The following is an 18,157-nucleotide window of genomic DNA, read 5'->3' on the forward strand; positions in this document are numbered from 1 at the left end:
AGCCTCCTGGGTAGCTGGGACAACAGCCATATGCCAGCATGACCAGCTAACTTTCGTATTTTTGCAGAAACAGGGTCTTGCCATGTTGCTTAGGCTAGTCTCAAACTCCTGGTCTGAAGGGACCCTCCTGCCTTAGTTTCCCAAAATGCTGGGATTACAGCCATGAGCCATCACTTGTCAGGGAAGGGAAGATTTTAAATATGTCAACTTATGTGACCTCAATCTCTCTGGCTTGAATGCTTTTTTGGGGAAATGACTTCATCTTGTTTAGGTCATCTAGATGTTTTCCCTTCCCTCTACTTCTCACCAAAAATGCAGTCAGAGGGTCTATACAGGAGGTGAAGGCCAGGGACCCATAGGCCCACCTCTGGTTCTTGCTTATCTCTGCAGTGAGTGTGTCTTCGTCCTGGACTGGCATTGATGACACTGACAATCATGGATCCAGCCACTTGCTCCAGACCTCTGCAGTGCCGCTGTCCTTCCAGCACCTCTGAGTACCATCATGGGGCGGGATGCACAATTTTGCTTCCAGGAGACATTTGGCAATATCTGGAGATGTTTTTGGTTGTTACAACTGGGAGGTACTACTGGCCAGAGTTGCTGCTAAACATCCTACAGTGCACGGGACAGATGGCCAACAACAAAGAATTATCTGGGCCAAAATGTCAATGGTGTTGAGGTTGACAAATATCTGACGTAGAGGTACACAGGAACCCCCGCCAGGCCACACCCAAAGAAGGCAGCCACTAGATTTCAGATTCTCAACTCTCCTTAAATCTATCTACATGTTTCTATCGCACAGCAGTGTCTCCCTCTCCCACTAGTTCAGGCTTCCACTGTAAGATTGGAGGATGTGGGGAGATAAGGGCATGAACCCCTAACCACCTCTCTTCTCCTCACCTTTCACTGGGGGCAGAAACAGTGGGATTTCCTACCCTTTCCTATAGGACACCAATTTCCCCAACATCATTTCCTCCTTCTCCTTTCTGAGGTGTTGTTTGCCCTGGAGTCTTTGCTGGGGCCAAAATGGTGGAATGAGTGCAGGGAGAGAGGCTGACATCACTGAGGAAGAGAAAATGAGAGATACTTCAAAAATGTCTTGTTACACTTTTATTAGTATTAATAATATCATATAACCAACTGTTTTCCTTATGCAAGGTGTATTAGTTTGTTCTTGCACTGCTATAAAGAGCTACTTGACACTGGGTTATTTATGAAGCAAAGAGGTTTAATTGGCTCACAGGCTATACTGGAAGCATGGCTAGGGAGGCCTCAGAAAACTTACAATCATGGTGGAAGGGGAAGGGGAAGCAGGCATGCTACATGGCTGGAGCAGGAGAAAGAAAGAGAAGGAGGAGGTGCTACACGCTTTTAAACAACCAGATCTCATGAGAACTCAGTCGCTATCATTAGAAGAGGAAGGGGGAAATCTGCCCCCATGATCCAATCACCTCCCATCAGGCCCCTCCTCCAACATTTCGGATTACAACTCAACATGAGATTTGGGCAGAGACACAAATCCAAACCATATCATCAGGCATAAAACTTGGTAAAATATGCATCGAATGAAACTATTTACACAATAAAGAATTTATTGCTACCAAAAAAACCAAAGCAATGTATTGTTTTGGGTTTCTTTTTCCTAGGTAGCCTTCCCTCTAATAATGCTGGGCCGCTCCTGAAAGGTCTACCCTGGTCAAAAGAAACCCTACTCACAGGCCACATGCTTGCCTCTCTCCACCTCTGAAATGCACTAGCCTATGCTCTGCTCTCTTGGCATCAGGTCTCTACACATTGGTGGCTGTGTGGATTCTGCCCAAGCCTGAAAGCTGCCTGCAATGACTAAGGTGGTCAGAGCAACTCACTACCCAAGAGAGCAGAGTGATGAAAAGCACAGGCCCTGGGGTGGGGCTGCTGGCCTGGGAATGCTGGGTTCAGCATCTGCTAGAGGTGGCATTAAGAGTCAATCACTTCCTCCCTGTGAACTTCAGTTTTCTTACTGGAAAATGGAGATGATAGTATTCACCACAGGGGTTGTTTTATAGTCATTTGGGCTTTGTTAGCAAAATACCACAGACTAAGTGGTTTAAACAACAGAAACTTACTTGCTCACATTTCTGGAGTCTAGAAGATCAGGGTGCCAGCATGGTGAGTTTCTGGTGAAGACCCTCTCCTTGGCTTGTAGATGGCTACCTTCTCACTGTGCCTACACATGGCCTTTCCTCTGTGCAAACTTAGCAAGAGCAAACTCTCCTATCTCCTCATCCTTTAATGAGGCCACCAATCTTATTGAATTAGGGCCCCACCCTTGGAACTCATTTAACCTTAATTATTCTTAAAGACCTTGTCTCAAAATATAGTCACATTGGGGGTTAGGGTTTTAACATGAATTTGAGGGGGAAACAATTCAATCCATGTCATTGGGTTTCTTTAAAAATTACATCATCCAGGTAGTGTTTGAATCTAGTTAGCACTTAATAATTATCTCTTATTATTCTAATTGCTGTGGTTGTTGTTAGAATTGCAGAGCACCATCTAACCACTGCTTGACACCTACCATGAGAGGAGCTACTGAATAGGGAATAGGGAAGGAAGACACACTGCTGACATGCAATAGCAGACCCAACAGCCGGGCCCCAGGAAGTGCCCCAGGAAGGTGCCATATTGGGCAGGAAAGAAGAGGTGAGTACCTTATAAAGAAGAGCTGGTCACCGATGCTGAAAGAAAACAGTCTTTATTTATTTATTCCACAAACATACTAACAGCTGCCAATTATTTATTTAACACTTACTATGTGCTGAACGCTTTATTCTCTCTACCAACTCTTTCCCAACAACCTCAACAGATGGAGAAACTGAGATTCAGAAAAACGAAATGGCCTTGCCAAAGTTCCATAGCTATTAAATGGCAGAAGCTTTACTTAGTTCCAAGATTGGATCCCAAAGTCATGCATGCACTTTCATCTCCTGTACAAGCTCAATGCCACGGACAAAAAGATTGGAAGATGTGGTCCATCTCCCAGAGTCATTATTAATTAGAAAGAGGAGCTGATGTCTAACAACATGTCACTGTATCCAATATATAGAATCAGCTCTTGCAGCATTTGGAAAGGGCTAGAAAAATTATCCATTTGCCCCAAAACATATTGGGCTGAGAATTAATATATAAACTGGAGAGATGAGGGGATTGAGGATATTTTATCAATTGGCTATTACTGAGTAACAAGTAATACTTCAGTGGATTAATTAAAACAATAACCACTTATTCTTGCTCACAGGTCTGCAGGTCACCTAGGCATTGTCTCATCTAAACTGGGCTCAGCTAGGTGGCTCTACCTCAGGCTGTAAGTCTGGCTACACCTAGTCCCATGCTGTGGGTTCTTTATGTATTCATCAAGTCTTCAAGCTGAGGGGAAGCAGATAACTGGGAGAGAAATGATGCCTCTTATAGTCCAAGTGCAGAACTGGTGCATGGTCACAGCCATCCACACTGCATTGACCAAAGCAAGTCACAGCCAGTGGAAAAATTGACTCTGCCTTTTGTGGGAGGGACTGCAATATCACATGGCAAAGGGTGTGGACCAAAAAACAGCTGAAGCATGAGGCCAATAATTCCATCTACCAAAGACGTTTTCTGATTTGGAAAGGGATAGCTAATGTAGACGGAATAGAATAGATAGAGAGGATCTATACAATCCCACTAACTTTCAAACGATTTGCCAGAAAGGGCTTTGCCTATGAATAAAACACCACATCTCCTCATTTCTCTAACAAAGAAGACAATGAAAGACAAACCCTCCCACCCTCCCACTTTCCCCTTCTTTTTCCTTAAAAAGTATACAAAATTGTAGGATGCCAAAATATTAGGCAAGCCTGACTAAAAAGAGAGATCCCTCAAGTCTCAAATTTCAACCATCTATAAAAGTAGCACTTGGAAAATTTCTGTGAAAAATGCAACCCTTTGCACTTGGGTCTCAGAGTCCCCATTTTATCTACACCTCTGTAATCTGTAAACACAGATGCCATCGTAACTGCTTGACAAATAGGAACAAGTATCCTAATTAAACAAAAAAATGAAAGACCCTAGAAACATAAATTGGAAAGGACTCAGGTCATATTTTATTACAGAAAGCCAGAGCATGCCTCTAGCTATGTCACATTACTGGATAGAGCTGTATTTACATTTTGTTGAGTTGACCCAGCAGTTCTAATGATGGGGCTGCTTTTGAATCAGGGAGACGGTTCCAGTGAAAAACTGGATTGGTCTGTCTTTTCAGTAGAAATCTCCCTGGTATCATTTTCTCTTCTATTCTATTTAGGCAAGCTCCACAGTGCTATTTCAGTTCCCAAGAGGCAAGGAAACTCGATGAGCTCTTTCTTGGGGTCTGTGTGGCATCTGGGTACCCTCTTGCTCCTACTCTCTAATGAACTGTGGGAAAATTCTTCATGTAACTTGATGTACAGGTCAGCATCCAGATGTCTTCTTACCCCAAACTATAGGGTCTACAGGGTTGTTCAGCCCTTCCTTCCATTCGGCAAGTAGTTACAGATCTCCTATGGTGTGCCCAGCATTGTTGCCAGGTAATGGAGGGTAGCAAAGGAGGGGGGCGTGAAATTATGTTCTCTGCACAAAAAGCAATATTGTCTATCCATTCACTAGGTTCAGAGCTTTAGTGGCTTTAGTTGCACTACAACTGGACAACTAGGGGTTAAGTGTTTTGAGCTTTGCTTATAAAAAGGCAGACCCAAATCAGATAAGGTAACTAATTTAGACGCAATTACAATGCATTTTATCCTATTCTTTTGCCAAAGAGCACCTTATCTAAGCTGGCTTTCCTTTTTACTTTTCCTTTTAAGTCTCAAAAATATCTCATTCAGAGTCAGGAAAAAGAAGAAGCACAGACAAAGCATTTTGAAAAGGGGATGATGATTGCATTGGATGCTCACACTGTGTTGAAGAGGGAATTTGGATCCAACACCCACCAGGTCTTAGGGCTTGACAGACTCACTCAAGTATGCCTGACCAACCTCATATTCTGGTGGGGATTTTTGTTTTCCATGAACATATGGATTGTGTTAGTCTTTAGGAGGCACTTAAGCTAAAAAAGAAAACAAAGTTAAGATACAGTCCTTCTTATTATATGAAAGCCTAGTTCTTCTTTTTGTACTATTAAGTATTCGGCCCCTGGTTATTTCAAAATAAGCAATTTTTGAAGATAAGTAAATAAGCATTGCTATTGAATGCAGTGGTTCTCATACTCTTGGATGCATAAGAATCCCCTTGGGAGTTTGTTAAAAGTCCAGATTTCAATACAGTAGACCTAGATAATAACCCGCAAAATTTCCATTTTTAATCATTTCTTCAGAAGATGTGGTTTACAAACAAGACTTTGAACGTCACTGGTCTAACTACCTTTCTGATTGTCTTTGGTTTACTCTTAGTCATTTGTATTATGGCTTATTTCTGACTCTACCAGTGAATGACAAAGCATGACCCACTCTTGCTTTTCAGAAAGCACTTGCCTCTCCCTGGCTATATTCATTTGTGGTTGGTCCAAGATGAGAGAGATATCACCTGAATCATCAGAGAAGGAGGCTTGAGCCACTTTGTCCCAGGACTCAGAGGAAAATATGGGAGACCTCTAGACCAGTGCTTTTGAACCAGGAGCAATTTTGCTCTCTACATTTGACAGTATCTGGAGACATTTTTGGCTATCACAATCTCAGCATGAGGGGGGACAGTGAGGAATGCTACTTGCATCTGGTGGGTGGAGACAGGGTTGCTGCTAAACATCCTGTCATGCAGAGTATACCCCTCCACAACAAAGACTTCTCCAGCACAAAGTGTCAACCAGGCTGATGTTGAGAAATCCTGCTTTAGGCCCAGCTGTTCTTTGAAGAGAATTTGGAGAGTTTACACCCCATTTCCACATGCCCAAAAGATATATTGAGCCCAGATGGTGAGAGTCTTGAAAGCCATTATTAGGCATGTAGACATGATTTCATATTTAGTAAGCTTAGAAAAATAAGAAAAATCACCTGTGCTTGCAAAACAATTAGCCAAGAGGAGTAGTGATAACCAATGCAAAATAAATAGCTCTTAATAGACACATGCATGTCAAATTTTGACACTAAGAAAACCACATTGTAGTGGGTCAGTGTCTCTAAATAATTGGTTTTAGCTAATTTTGTTGTAGCACAAACTCATTAAGATGTGGCCAGGGACATGGATAAAAACAGCACAGTCCTTGCCCTCAAATAAATTATTTTCTGAGTGGAGATCATGTGTACCCCAAAACTCATAATGTAAAGTGGAGCAAGATGAACTCAAAATGCAGCATAGGAAACTACAGTAAATAGGAGAGGGGAACCTGGCTCTCCTGATGGAGGGAGACTAGGTAGGCACGGGAGGAAGGATCAGGGAAGCATATGTGATATTTCTTGAGTTTGCTCTTAAAAAATACATATGATTTTGACAGAAGACATGGAAACAAAGTTATTCAGACAAAGATTCAGAAGCAGAAATGTACAGGATGGTGGTGGGGTGGGGATAGTGGTCCCAGATGAGTGAAGAGGAAGGTTTCATTGGTATGTGAGGGAGAGATGTGAAATTGACCCTGTTTGAGAAGGTTCTGACTGCTTGGCTAATGTGTTCACACTCTATTCTGTGGGGAGCCAAAGGACCACCCAGGTCCTTGATCCTGGGACATTCTGATTCCTAATCTAATCCCCGTAGCTCTAAACAGTTCTCAGGCGAGTCAATAAGGCATGCAGGCACACACTCGCTCTGTGGGTCTAGCTGCACCTTTCCCCTTCTTCTCAGTTCCCATTTTCCACCTGCAGACTCGGCTCTCTAGAGGTCTGTTGACCATTAAGTTGTGGGTGACAGGTAAGAGATGTGATTGTTTGCAGGTCCTGTGAAGAGTGTAAGGAGAATTTCCAGAATTTTCAGGCCCCTGGCTCTCATTAACCTCAGGAGCACAAAGATCACCTCTCCTTATTCACAAAGCCAGCACTATACTTCAATGTCAGGAATGAGTGGAGGTAGGTTAGTTGTCCATGCTCTTTCACCAAGGCAGCCAGCCATGCTAACTCCACGTCAGTATACACTTATTTTAGACTGCTTCCTTCAACAGGGTACCACCATCTAAACTACTCTCAATCTTTAAAGTTAGCAAGTAATTACTCAAGTAAAAGTGTAAATACAAATGGCAGCTTTCCTATAAATACTAAAAGTATAAGTAGAAGACAGCACAAAAGTGACAGATATCCCTCTGGATAAGCAGACCCTGAGAACCAAACCAGCAGAAGAGACTTTTGATGAAGGTTGCACAAATTAGCAAGAGGATTTCATGTTCTTGGAGCCATGTTCCCAAAACTATGTTCCATGAACTCATTCAGGGTCCCTGAGACCATATTAGGTGTTTCACAAAAGCAACTCCACAGTCAAGTAGCTGTGGAAAATTCCAAACAATACTCTAGGCCCTCCATAGTCTCTGATGAAGTTTCAAAATTCCCCTGCATGGGATGGCATTAAATATTCTAAATACTAAAGAAAAAGATGTGTCTGACTTTGATTAACCCAGATTTTCCAAATAAACTTTTTTTATTTAAGGCTTTTATTTTTTTAAGTAGTGTTATCTACCAACATTTCATGGGTACTTAGGTATTTAACAAGAACTTCCCATGTGCCAGGTGCTGTGTTAAATAATTTACATAATATTAATTAACTTGATTCTCATACCTACAAGGCAGATAGGATTCTCTTATTTTACAGATGAAGAAACTAAAATCCACCATAGGGGTGTCCATGTTATCCAGGCAGCAAGGTCCCATGGTGCATGTTTCTTTAAATAATACAAGGAACACAGCATGGGAAGCACAGTGTTTTAGAGGGGCTGCCCTGACAAAGAACATAAAGATAATCTGGCTCTTTTGTTGAGAAAGTACCTATGTACCTAGGTACCCCATAGGTATATATCTCTGTGCTGTGGTTTAAATAAACTCTTTGATCATAATGAGTTGGAGACAAAGGTAAAGAAGAAGAGCCTATGGGGCACCCCAAGCTGAAGATGCCACAGTAGATATTGCCAACAGGTATACAAATCAAGGGATGGCGTGTTCTCAAAAGTACATTGAAGCCAGAGTCAAGATCTCAGACCTCGCTTTACACACAAGTGAGGAAACTGGACCCAAGATAGTGTTTCACCCAAAGGCTCACAGCAATAGCTGGGCTCCTCTTTCCTGGTCTAAGACGTTTTCCTACACATGACTACATTGCTGCTAATTTTGAAGATTGAGAGTAGCTTCGACTGAGCTTCTCTGATGACAGAAGCAACCAGAACATATTCTCTCTTGACAATGGAGCTAGCACAGCCTCCCCAGGAGCACAGCTCAGCTGTTTTACACCTCTTTGCCTTCTAATCCCTGCATTTGGTTTCTTTAATAAAGGGGAAAAAATCAAAACATCCTTTTCTTAAGCAAGAAGTATATTTCATCCTATAGAACTCTCTAGGTTAATTGACTTGATTTGACTAATCCACAATATAAACTTATATTAAACCTCACATCATACACCTTAAATATGTATAATTTTTATTTGTCAATGAAAAAATTAATTAAAATTAATAGATAAAGACACATGCAGAAAAAAAAGAAACTAAAAAGAGGAAGAACTCCCTGGGACTCAGACCCAAGAGTTCAGTACAGGCTGTAATTCCTTAACTTCTCCAAAATTCTCCTACTTGCCATGGCAGGTAGACACCCTACACAATGCTCATCCAAAGAAGGGAGCTGCTGAGTCAATGGAAGGTAACAGATGAGCCCCCTTTAAAGATTGGTGTGGGTGGGAAGACTGGCAAGCCACTGCTACAGCTGCAGAGGCTGCCAAAGCTTCTGAAAAGGGAACGTGAATCCTGCCCCCTCGATGTCACTGTTGCTAAGCCAAGCCAGCTGGGTCTAAGCAGAGGAGCCCATAGAGAAAGCTCCTGGCACAGTTCTGTGCCTCCCTTTCCAATCCCTGAGTTGAGCCAGGCAGAGCCAGAACAAGCCTGTCACTTGGCCCTGGGGGCTTCCGTCTGCCCTGGACAAGACCCACGTTGGACCTCACTGCTTGGAGAAGCCTGTTCAGGATGCAGTGAGGATGGCTGCACACAATATGGCAGACATGGCTGAATCAGTTGATTCCCAAGAGGAAAGCCAACTCTGAGATGATTGTTTCAGACCATGAACTATGATCTGAGAAGATGGGAAATAAGCAAGCACAGATGTGTATAAACAAGGGAGGAGAAGGAGGGTGGAGAACACAGACAGGAACCTATGCCCAACCTACTCAGGCCATAAAGCACTTATAGCATATAAGGAAAATAGAGAAATCTTAGAATGTATGGAAACTAGAAAACTTGCTGTAAAAGAATAAAGAAACTTAATATATTATAGCATGCTAAAGATATTCCATTTTATTACATGTGGGTTCATGCAATACTTACTACCAACGGGAAGAGGAAAAGCTGAGTTAACCTACCCTTCATGTCCCACCTCCTCTGGGAAATCATCCCTCACCTCTCTAACTCACATAGGCCTCCCCTTTATGTGCCATGTCCTGTAACTATTTCTCCTATGTTTGTCTGTGTCCTTATGAAGTTCTCTGGGTCAGGCCAGGGTGTAGGCAGCAGAAGAGAACAGCCAAGGATTCAGACGTGGCTCAAAGTCTCAGGCAGGTCGCCAAGATCAGAACAGATGGTGAATGAGAAGTCCAGGTCTGAGGGATTGAAAGAATGAAGCAGTTCCTCTACATCACAGCAGACTATCAGTTGAAAATCTAGGGAGACAAAAACAGCTTGAGGAGTTAGACAATTATATAAGTTGAAGGCAGGGAAGATTCAGAACTCAGCAGGTCAGAGAAGTTGAAGAAAGAGTACCAAAGAGTGGGGACCCCAAACACAGGGTTGATCCCAGGGCAGAGGCCCTTATCCCTCTGCCCTCGTCTATGATGATCACACTTCCTACCATCATTCAGTCATCCCTAACCCCAAGAAGGAGTCATGGTTCTGGTTATGACATTTCGAAGGGGGGATGTTGAAGGGGCACTCAGTCAGTATTTTAAATATGCTGGCCACCCTTGATTAAGACAGCTGTAAAGGTGCAGAGAATGGACAGAAAAACAATTTTTACTCCTTTAGAACAACACAGATGTCAAAAACTTTCATCCCCCAGTACTTCGCTGCATTGCATGCCTGGTCAAAGATTCATTAAGAGGTAAGAATAATTGAAAATCAGTCATTCATTGTTTAAATGCTAAAACTTCTGTTTCAGTCAGCCACTCTAAACTGTCATTCAGTTAGCAAATACTTATTGACTGCCTACTGCATGCCAGGCACAGTGCAAGGCACCAAGCACTGTGAGGAATAAGAACAGTAGTAGTCCCTGGCATCATGAAGTGTCCCATGCAGCCTAAACGTATCTCCCTTCTTTCCTCCCTATCTTCCTCTCTCCCTCCCTGATTCCTTATTTTTTTTGTTTACTATTATTGTCTTGGAAGAGTAATTTTCATAGGTTCTGGTTAAACCCCACGATAAGTTTTCTATATAGCAAAAGTATTACTATATCCCTATAGAGATCCAAATTGTTACTTTGTTGATCAACCTAAAATACACAGAGTAAAACAATAAGTTATTGACACTCCAAAATCACAAAAGGGAAATGTGAATAATTATAAGATGAATGACATAGGGAAACTGTATTTAAATGTTGGCCTCTCTTAACAGCTTTTAAAGTCGTATCTGAAATGTTAAGAGAATGTATATATTAATACTTTCATCTATCTATGCATACATACCCGCACATTTATTTAGATGGATAGATACATATATACATACCTATATGTGGTTCTCTTTGTGTCCTTAGAATGTACATCAATACCAGGAAAGCTTAGAATATTAGAACTTGATATTCTAAGAACATTTTTGAAATGAGAAAACTGAAATCCAGATAATCACTTAGGATCAAAGAACCAGTTTAAGAACTGGCTCTCACATCTGTTAGCTGCCAGCAAAGGAATGTTTCAGTTGACATCATTTTAAGGATTAGCTCAAATTTGAAAGTAACACTCTTGCACCTACAAAAAGCACAGAGAGTTCAAAGAGCAATTAAGAAGGGACTCAAAAACATGATCATTTTAACTAACAAAATAAAGGTCAAATGAACAATGAATTCTAAAATATTCTCCTGTTCTTTTTATTTATGTTGTTCAGCTGGTAACTGTAGCTGGTGACTGTAGTCTTGTGTCTATGGTGCATTTCCTAGAAATTGGAGCTAGCTTTTTAAAAAAGCTAAGTAATTAATTTTGAAATAAACCCAAAAGAGCATACAAATTAGTGTTTATACTGTAATTATGTGGGTCTTCAGCCACCGGTTGCATTGTCTGGACTGTTTATACAATGCACCCTTGCAGCTCAACTACTTTTGGAGTTTGGTCCAAAAGGAAAAGCATTGTACCCAAAATCTCTGTTGGACAATCACCTGTAGTATAATAGTCTGCTTGTAAAGCCTGATTTTAAAGAACAGCTATTGAAATAGAATACATCTGACATCAGAAATGTCACATTAACAGTTTAGTAAAAAGTCTCTAATGCTGCCAGCTTTAAGATAAAGAAACAACTGAGGTGGCTTATGCCTGTAATCCCAGCACTTTGGGAAGCCAAGGCAGGAAGATCACTTGAGGTCAGGAGTTTGAGGCCAGCCTGGCAAACATGGTGAAACCCCATCTCTACTAAAAATACAAAAATTAGCTGGGCGTGGTGGCCCACACTTGTAGTCCCAGCTATGCGGGAGGCTGAGGCAGGATAACTGCTTCAACCCAGGAGGCAGAGGTTGCAGCGAGCCGAGATCACGCCACTGCACTCCAGCCTGGTGACAGAGCAAGACTCCATCTCAAAAAAAAAGAAAAAGAAACTGAGGACTTTTATTTTCAAGTAAAGGACATGGCATGTGTCAAATAAATGCACACCAACATTTCAGGGCCAATATTGCAGGAATGCATGTTTGTTTTATGCAGATTTAATGCTAAATGTCCATGAATACTAAATATTTATTATTAATACTAAATGTTTACTATTGCCCATGTGAAAGCATTGACTGGAATTTTACAGTCATAACCAAGTGTCAAAGAGTTAGAAAGTAAGAAATAAGGTAAATCGGGAAAAAGAGAGATTATTCGTAATTATTCAAGTTCCCTCAAGACAAAAAAGTTATCTCAGTCCTATGTGTATTAGTCTGAATAAGCTAGGTTGTGCTGTGGTAGCTAATACTTCCCTAAATCTCAGTGGTTTAACCCAGAAAGACTTATTTCTCAATCCCACCAGACCACTTGTCCTCCAGGACAGCTGAGGGACTCAATCTGCTTATGTCTTATTGCTATGAATCTTGGTGCACGTACTTTCAAGGCCACCATGACAGCAGAAGAGAAAGCTAAAGGTAGCATATCAGTTTTCAAATGCTTCAGCTCATTGGCTACCTTCCTGCCAAGGGGCTGAGAGATGTGGGAAGCATATGGATATTCTATGAGGGGTAAATGTCTGCCCAACCATATGACCCTAATCTGTCTCCATCTAAATGTAGGCTAGGAGAAGTTGGAGATTAATTCCCAATTGTTCTAAGGAGGATTTCTCCAGCCCCCGTTTAATTTGTCACACTCTGATCAATGCCAACATAAATGTAGAAACTGATTTGTTTATACAACAAAATACTCAGGAGCTTCTTTACCTTCATGGGATGCACAAGTCTTATCTTTTTTTTTTTTTTTTTTTTTTTTTTTTTTTTTCTGAACAGTCTTCTTAGCAGACATCAGTGTTTCTCAGCCTGCAAAAGGATTGGGCTCGATGTGCTGGCTTTCTGTCAACTTCTGTGGTGCCTACACATTTCCTAGTCCCAGAAACACCCTGATTAGGCAGTTGTGAGATTTCAGTGCTCAGTGTTGTAACAGGGTTTTGTTCTTTCCCATGAAGAGTTTGCTTTGTACTATTACTTTCTATTTCAGGTCATGGTTTTGCTTACGTTAATTTGATGATTCTCTCTAGAAAGTATACCTGAACTGTACAAATTCTGCCTTAGCTCTTAATAGCCTCCATAAATTAAGGTTGCTGGAGCCCCTACCATTCCCCAAAAAAGTGGAGGTGGGAATATTTCAGGCTTCTGATCTTGTCCTTTTTTGTTTAAATTTTGCTCAAAAAATTTTTTTTACCATAAAGAAATCTCCACATAATATTTTCCAACAGAGTTAGCCAAGAATATATCCTAAGTGGGAAGCATTACATGTGTTACCATTTAGCACTGATATATCACTTAAATATGCACTCAATTGCAATGTGCTTTACCCAGCAGTGTGAACTCTTGTGTATGGCACTGAATGCGTGTCTTGGGTTCCCTTCCAGCTCCCAAGCACTTTCATGCCATAACCTTGATTGAGTCACTCAACATTCTTCTGCTAGGTTTCCACAGAGAGGTGATAGATGAACAGAGATGAAATGTGTAAAACACACATTCTTTGAGGAAAGGGAAAGTGTTACATGAATTGAATGGTGAGGCATGAGTACTTGGCTATTCGTCTATATGATATATGTCATTTATGGGAGATGTTAACTCCATCCTGAGGGCTTAAAAATAATCAGGGTATTCAGATTTTACTCTGACGATTCTGTTAAGATACATGAAACAAGAGTAGTCTTCTAACGTAGTTTCTTCCATGACCCTGAACCCCAGCGCCAGAATCCCTTATTTAACTTCCTATTCTGCTCATTTATTAAAAAGTGTTGGGTTTGTTTCAAGACTGCTTAAACTCTCTGCCTTGTGTTTGCTGATTAAGCTAGAAAATATTCTTATTTTAACAGCAGATTTAATTTTATTTATTTACTTTCCTTATCTCCTCTGGTCTCCGCTCATAATCTCCGAACTTGCTTCATTAGAAATGTACAGTTAAGCAATATTTTCCAGGAAAGAAGAGTTTGGGGACCTGCCTCCTGGAAATATTAACAGACCCTTGGTGAGAAAAGGCTTCTCCGTTAAAATTGCTTAGTAAAATCAAGACTAGGAGGTGCTTTGGCCAATGTTTTTTAATGCATTTGATGCAGTTTTATTTTAAAGGACATTAATTAAAATTTTACTGTTTTTTATAGTCAATTGAAGTAGATTTAATACTGTATTTTATTTTTCCTTGTTAGCTTAAGCCTGTCATTTATTTTTTTTCTCTGACTTCTCCTCATAGAACAGGTCTTGAAGTATCTAGGATTTGGTTAATTGACAGAGCTTAGTCAAAGAATGTGTCTGTTTAATAAAGAAAACAATGCCCAATATACACTGGGTCCTTATGTGATAAAATTGACCAAAATAGACATGAAAGATGAATTGGAACCACATCATGGAAGACACCAGAGATTATGGTGAGGAGGCTGGAATGTACTAAGTAGAAGACGAAGCTCCTTGAAGAGTTTTGAGGCAGAGATAGTATGTTATCTCCATTGTGTTTTAACAAAATGAACTTGTTAGTATAAAGATTGAATTTAAAAAACCAATATAAATGGAAAAAGACCATTAAAGGTACATTTTTAATGAGACCAAAGCTAGTCCAGTAGCAGTGAGAATGAAGAGAAAAGGATAGACTGAAAGGCATTTCAAAGGTAAAATGAGCAGATCTTAATGGCCAGTGAGGTAGAGGTGGTAAGGACTGAAATGTGAAAATGAGACAAAGGATGAATTAATGAATCTGTGTTGTATAGATGGTAAAAGGAAAATCCAGTACTTCCAGATCCACTCTCATCCCCATATTTGTGTTTCATGGCACACCTAGTCTGAATCTAGTAGATTATTCACAATCTGCCTTTCTTGTCTACTATGTAACCTTGGTCTCAGTGACTATATTTCTGATCAGCGGATGCTTTAGGAAAGGCAGGGCAACAGGATATTTTAAAAATCCAGTTCTTCCTTTATCTCAATTGCCTTAAGACTGAACAAAGGCGAGGGACCAATGCACAAAGAAAATGGTGTTGCTGAAAACATTCTGATGCTTTTGTTCTCCACGGCCTCTGAGCATTGATACCTTGGTGGCCAATAAGCTACCTGAACACTTAAGATCTGGAGTACCTCAGGACACAAAAAGATACTTCGCAGGAAGATTTATGGTTACAACAAAGCATTCCATGGTGTTGAGCTTTAGCAATAAACTTGAATATCACCAGATTAGCTTGGTATGACATTCATAAACAATAATTTTATAGTTTACTGTCAACTATATGCAATGTCTGAGCAATCTTCTTGGACTGTTGCTCAGGTGACCTATTTATTTATGCAAAAGATGGGTCATCTTAACTCAGTGGACTAAGGACCCAGACATAATAGTTGTTATGAATGTGTAGGCAAACTTGAGGGCTAAATTCAGTACTCTTTCTCAGTCATTTGGCTGGGGGGAAAAAAAAAGAACAGAAAAGGACCTATCTCTTGTCTCCCAGCATGATTACTGAAACCAAGTTTAAAAAGAAATCTATACTGATTATTCATTTCAATGTCTCCCCCCAATAAACACCCATTGAAGAACCTGAAAGATATTGGAAAGATCAGAAAGCTACTCAAAAAGCTACATGACTGTCTAACGCAAATGAACTAATTGTCTATGGGTATTACAGGGAGTGAGTGATCAAGGCCTGGGTAGTTGAATAAGGTATCATCAATAAGCTGGAACTTGAATGAGGCCTTCAAGGACAGGTAGCTCTTGAGTGAGTAGAGAAGAAAAGGCAGAATATTTAGGAAATGAGAAATATAGGCTCACACAGAAACTGTCTGTGCTGACCAAGAAGAACATCTATTTCAAATTGAATCCAGATAGAGAATTTATTGGCTCATGTCACTACAAAGTCCAGGAGTTCATCTTTAGGGACTGAAACACCACTACCAGAACACTACCTCTAATCTTCTCTCAGCTCTTTTTTCTTTTGTGTTAACTTTACATTCTTGAAGGCACTCAAATAGTTGCAGCAAAACGGTGGACAGTGGATGGAGGCTTGCACCTTTCTCAGTTGTCCTTTAAAGCAGTGAAAAATATGACTTCTCTCTAGTTGATCCATCAAAAGTCTCAGTATCGCCATTGATTCCAACCATCTTGAATTATCTACCCATTCCTGAACCAATCACTACAGTAAGGAAGATGAAACATCCTGATTGGTCAAGCTGGCATCACATGGATCAGGGAATGGTGATAAACAACTAGTTATCATTAGATATTACTGAAAAGGCAAAACAAGAGATGTTCCCTATAGCACTAATGCATTTGGATATTATACAGATCAATCTGAGATGAATAAAAACTACTTTAATGGAGTAATGAAAAATATGATAGGAGGAAGTACTGATATAAGATCAGTAACAAAGTAGTATGGATTTTTTTCTGTAAAACATGAGAAATCATTGAAGATTTTTGAACAGGGAAGTGCCATTTCAGTTCAAACGACACTTTAATTTCAAATATGTCAACTAAAAATGTTCTTTCACAGAGAAGAAAGTTTGCTAAATGCATTGAAGTTACATTTTTATAGAAAAGTTATATATTTAATGGAAAGTGTTAATATACAAATTAGTTTTCTCAATGTCTATGAAGTTGTGTGAAAGTGAGAAAGAAGGCTTCATCTACCCAATAAATTAATTCTATTAGAGCAATTTCACATATTAGCTGACATGAATGTAAAGTAAAGTAAAGAACAGCCTCTCATTTTCTTTATTCATTAATTCATTTGTTTCTATCTTTCCCTCTTCCACATCCAAGGCATTCAAGCCATCATAGCTTGCATCCAAAGGAAAATATGGATTTGGTCACCTGCATCTGAATAATATTACTCTGGAATGACAAGACAACTGAAAGTACCTTCTTCACTGAACCCCAAATCTGTGTCAAGAATTGTGCTAATATGCTAGACAGCATGCATACTTTGCAAGATGAATATTATTGTTCCCATTTTACAGATGAGTAAACTGAAGTTTAAAGAGTTTACAGAAAATTTCCCCAAAAAAACACAACTGGTAAGTGTCGGGCATGTAGGAGTCAAAGCCAGTCTGTTTAACTCCCAGTCTGGGTTCTTTTTACTACACTAGGTTGCCTTTCCACAACTGAACTTGCTAATGGTATTGTTTCTAAGGTCACTGACTAGAGTCCCAATTTAAAACAAACAAGCAAAAAGCTTCGCTGTTGATGAAATTACTTGTCAAGAACAAGTTTCTGGTTTGCCAAAAGCAATAGCTGTTCTACGTCACAAGAACTTAAAATCACTCTTTCTTACACACACACACACACACACACACACGTGCATGCATGTACACATACACATACACAAATACATAGAGGGAGAGAGGGAGAGAGAGAAAGTTTCACTGTATACTACTTATGTATAATTCTGATTTTTGTAAATTGAGTGTAATGTTAAATTTCCTGGAGACTTTGAATATTTTAAAAGAATGCTGGAATGGGTATTTTTGTGAAGTGAATGATATATTAATGTGGCTACTTTCTGTATTACTTATTATTCATTATTTCAGATACGAATATAGCTGAGTTATCCTAAAGTCTGACCCCCATGCATTTTGAAGCAAAAAGTATGATCAGTGTGTGGCTTCAGAAAGAATAGACAGCCAAAATGTTAAATATGTTATCTGAAACCTAATATTGTTTTAAACTTTATACCATCCTAAACATGAAAGATGAGAGCTGGCTTCGAGCTGGGAACAGGGTTAGGTACATCCGGTCACCTGGGGTGATATTTTTTTCTAAATCCTTCATCTACATTAGCTGCCTCCCAATCAACAGTTTTGAGTTCTGATGTGGTTGACGTATTTGAGCAAAGCTACCCTTGAGGCTCATAAAAGAGGCAGCTAGCCTCTGACCAACTCTAATGTATATGGAGAGAACCCCATAAAATAAACATACTTCAAGTTGTTTGCCCAGTAATGGATATTTGACCTACCCACACCCTTCCCTAATGCCAGCATAAGTGGTGTTTGAAGAGCAAAGCAAATTCCATTTCAGTTCTAAAGCTTGGTCTGATGCACTCTGACTAACATTTCAAACTTTAGGGAGTAGCTTCACCATAAAGATCTCTTCAAGCAGCTCTTGAGTTGGCCAT

Source organism: Nomascus leucogenys, chromosome 3, assembly GCF_006542625.1.
Source record: "Nomascus leucogenys isolate Asia chromosome 3, Asia_NLE_v1, whole genome shotgun sequence".
Classification (NCBI taxonomy): domain Eukaryota; kingdom Metazoa; phylum Chordata; class Mammalia; order Primates; family Hylobatidae; genus Nomascus; species Nomascus leucogenys.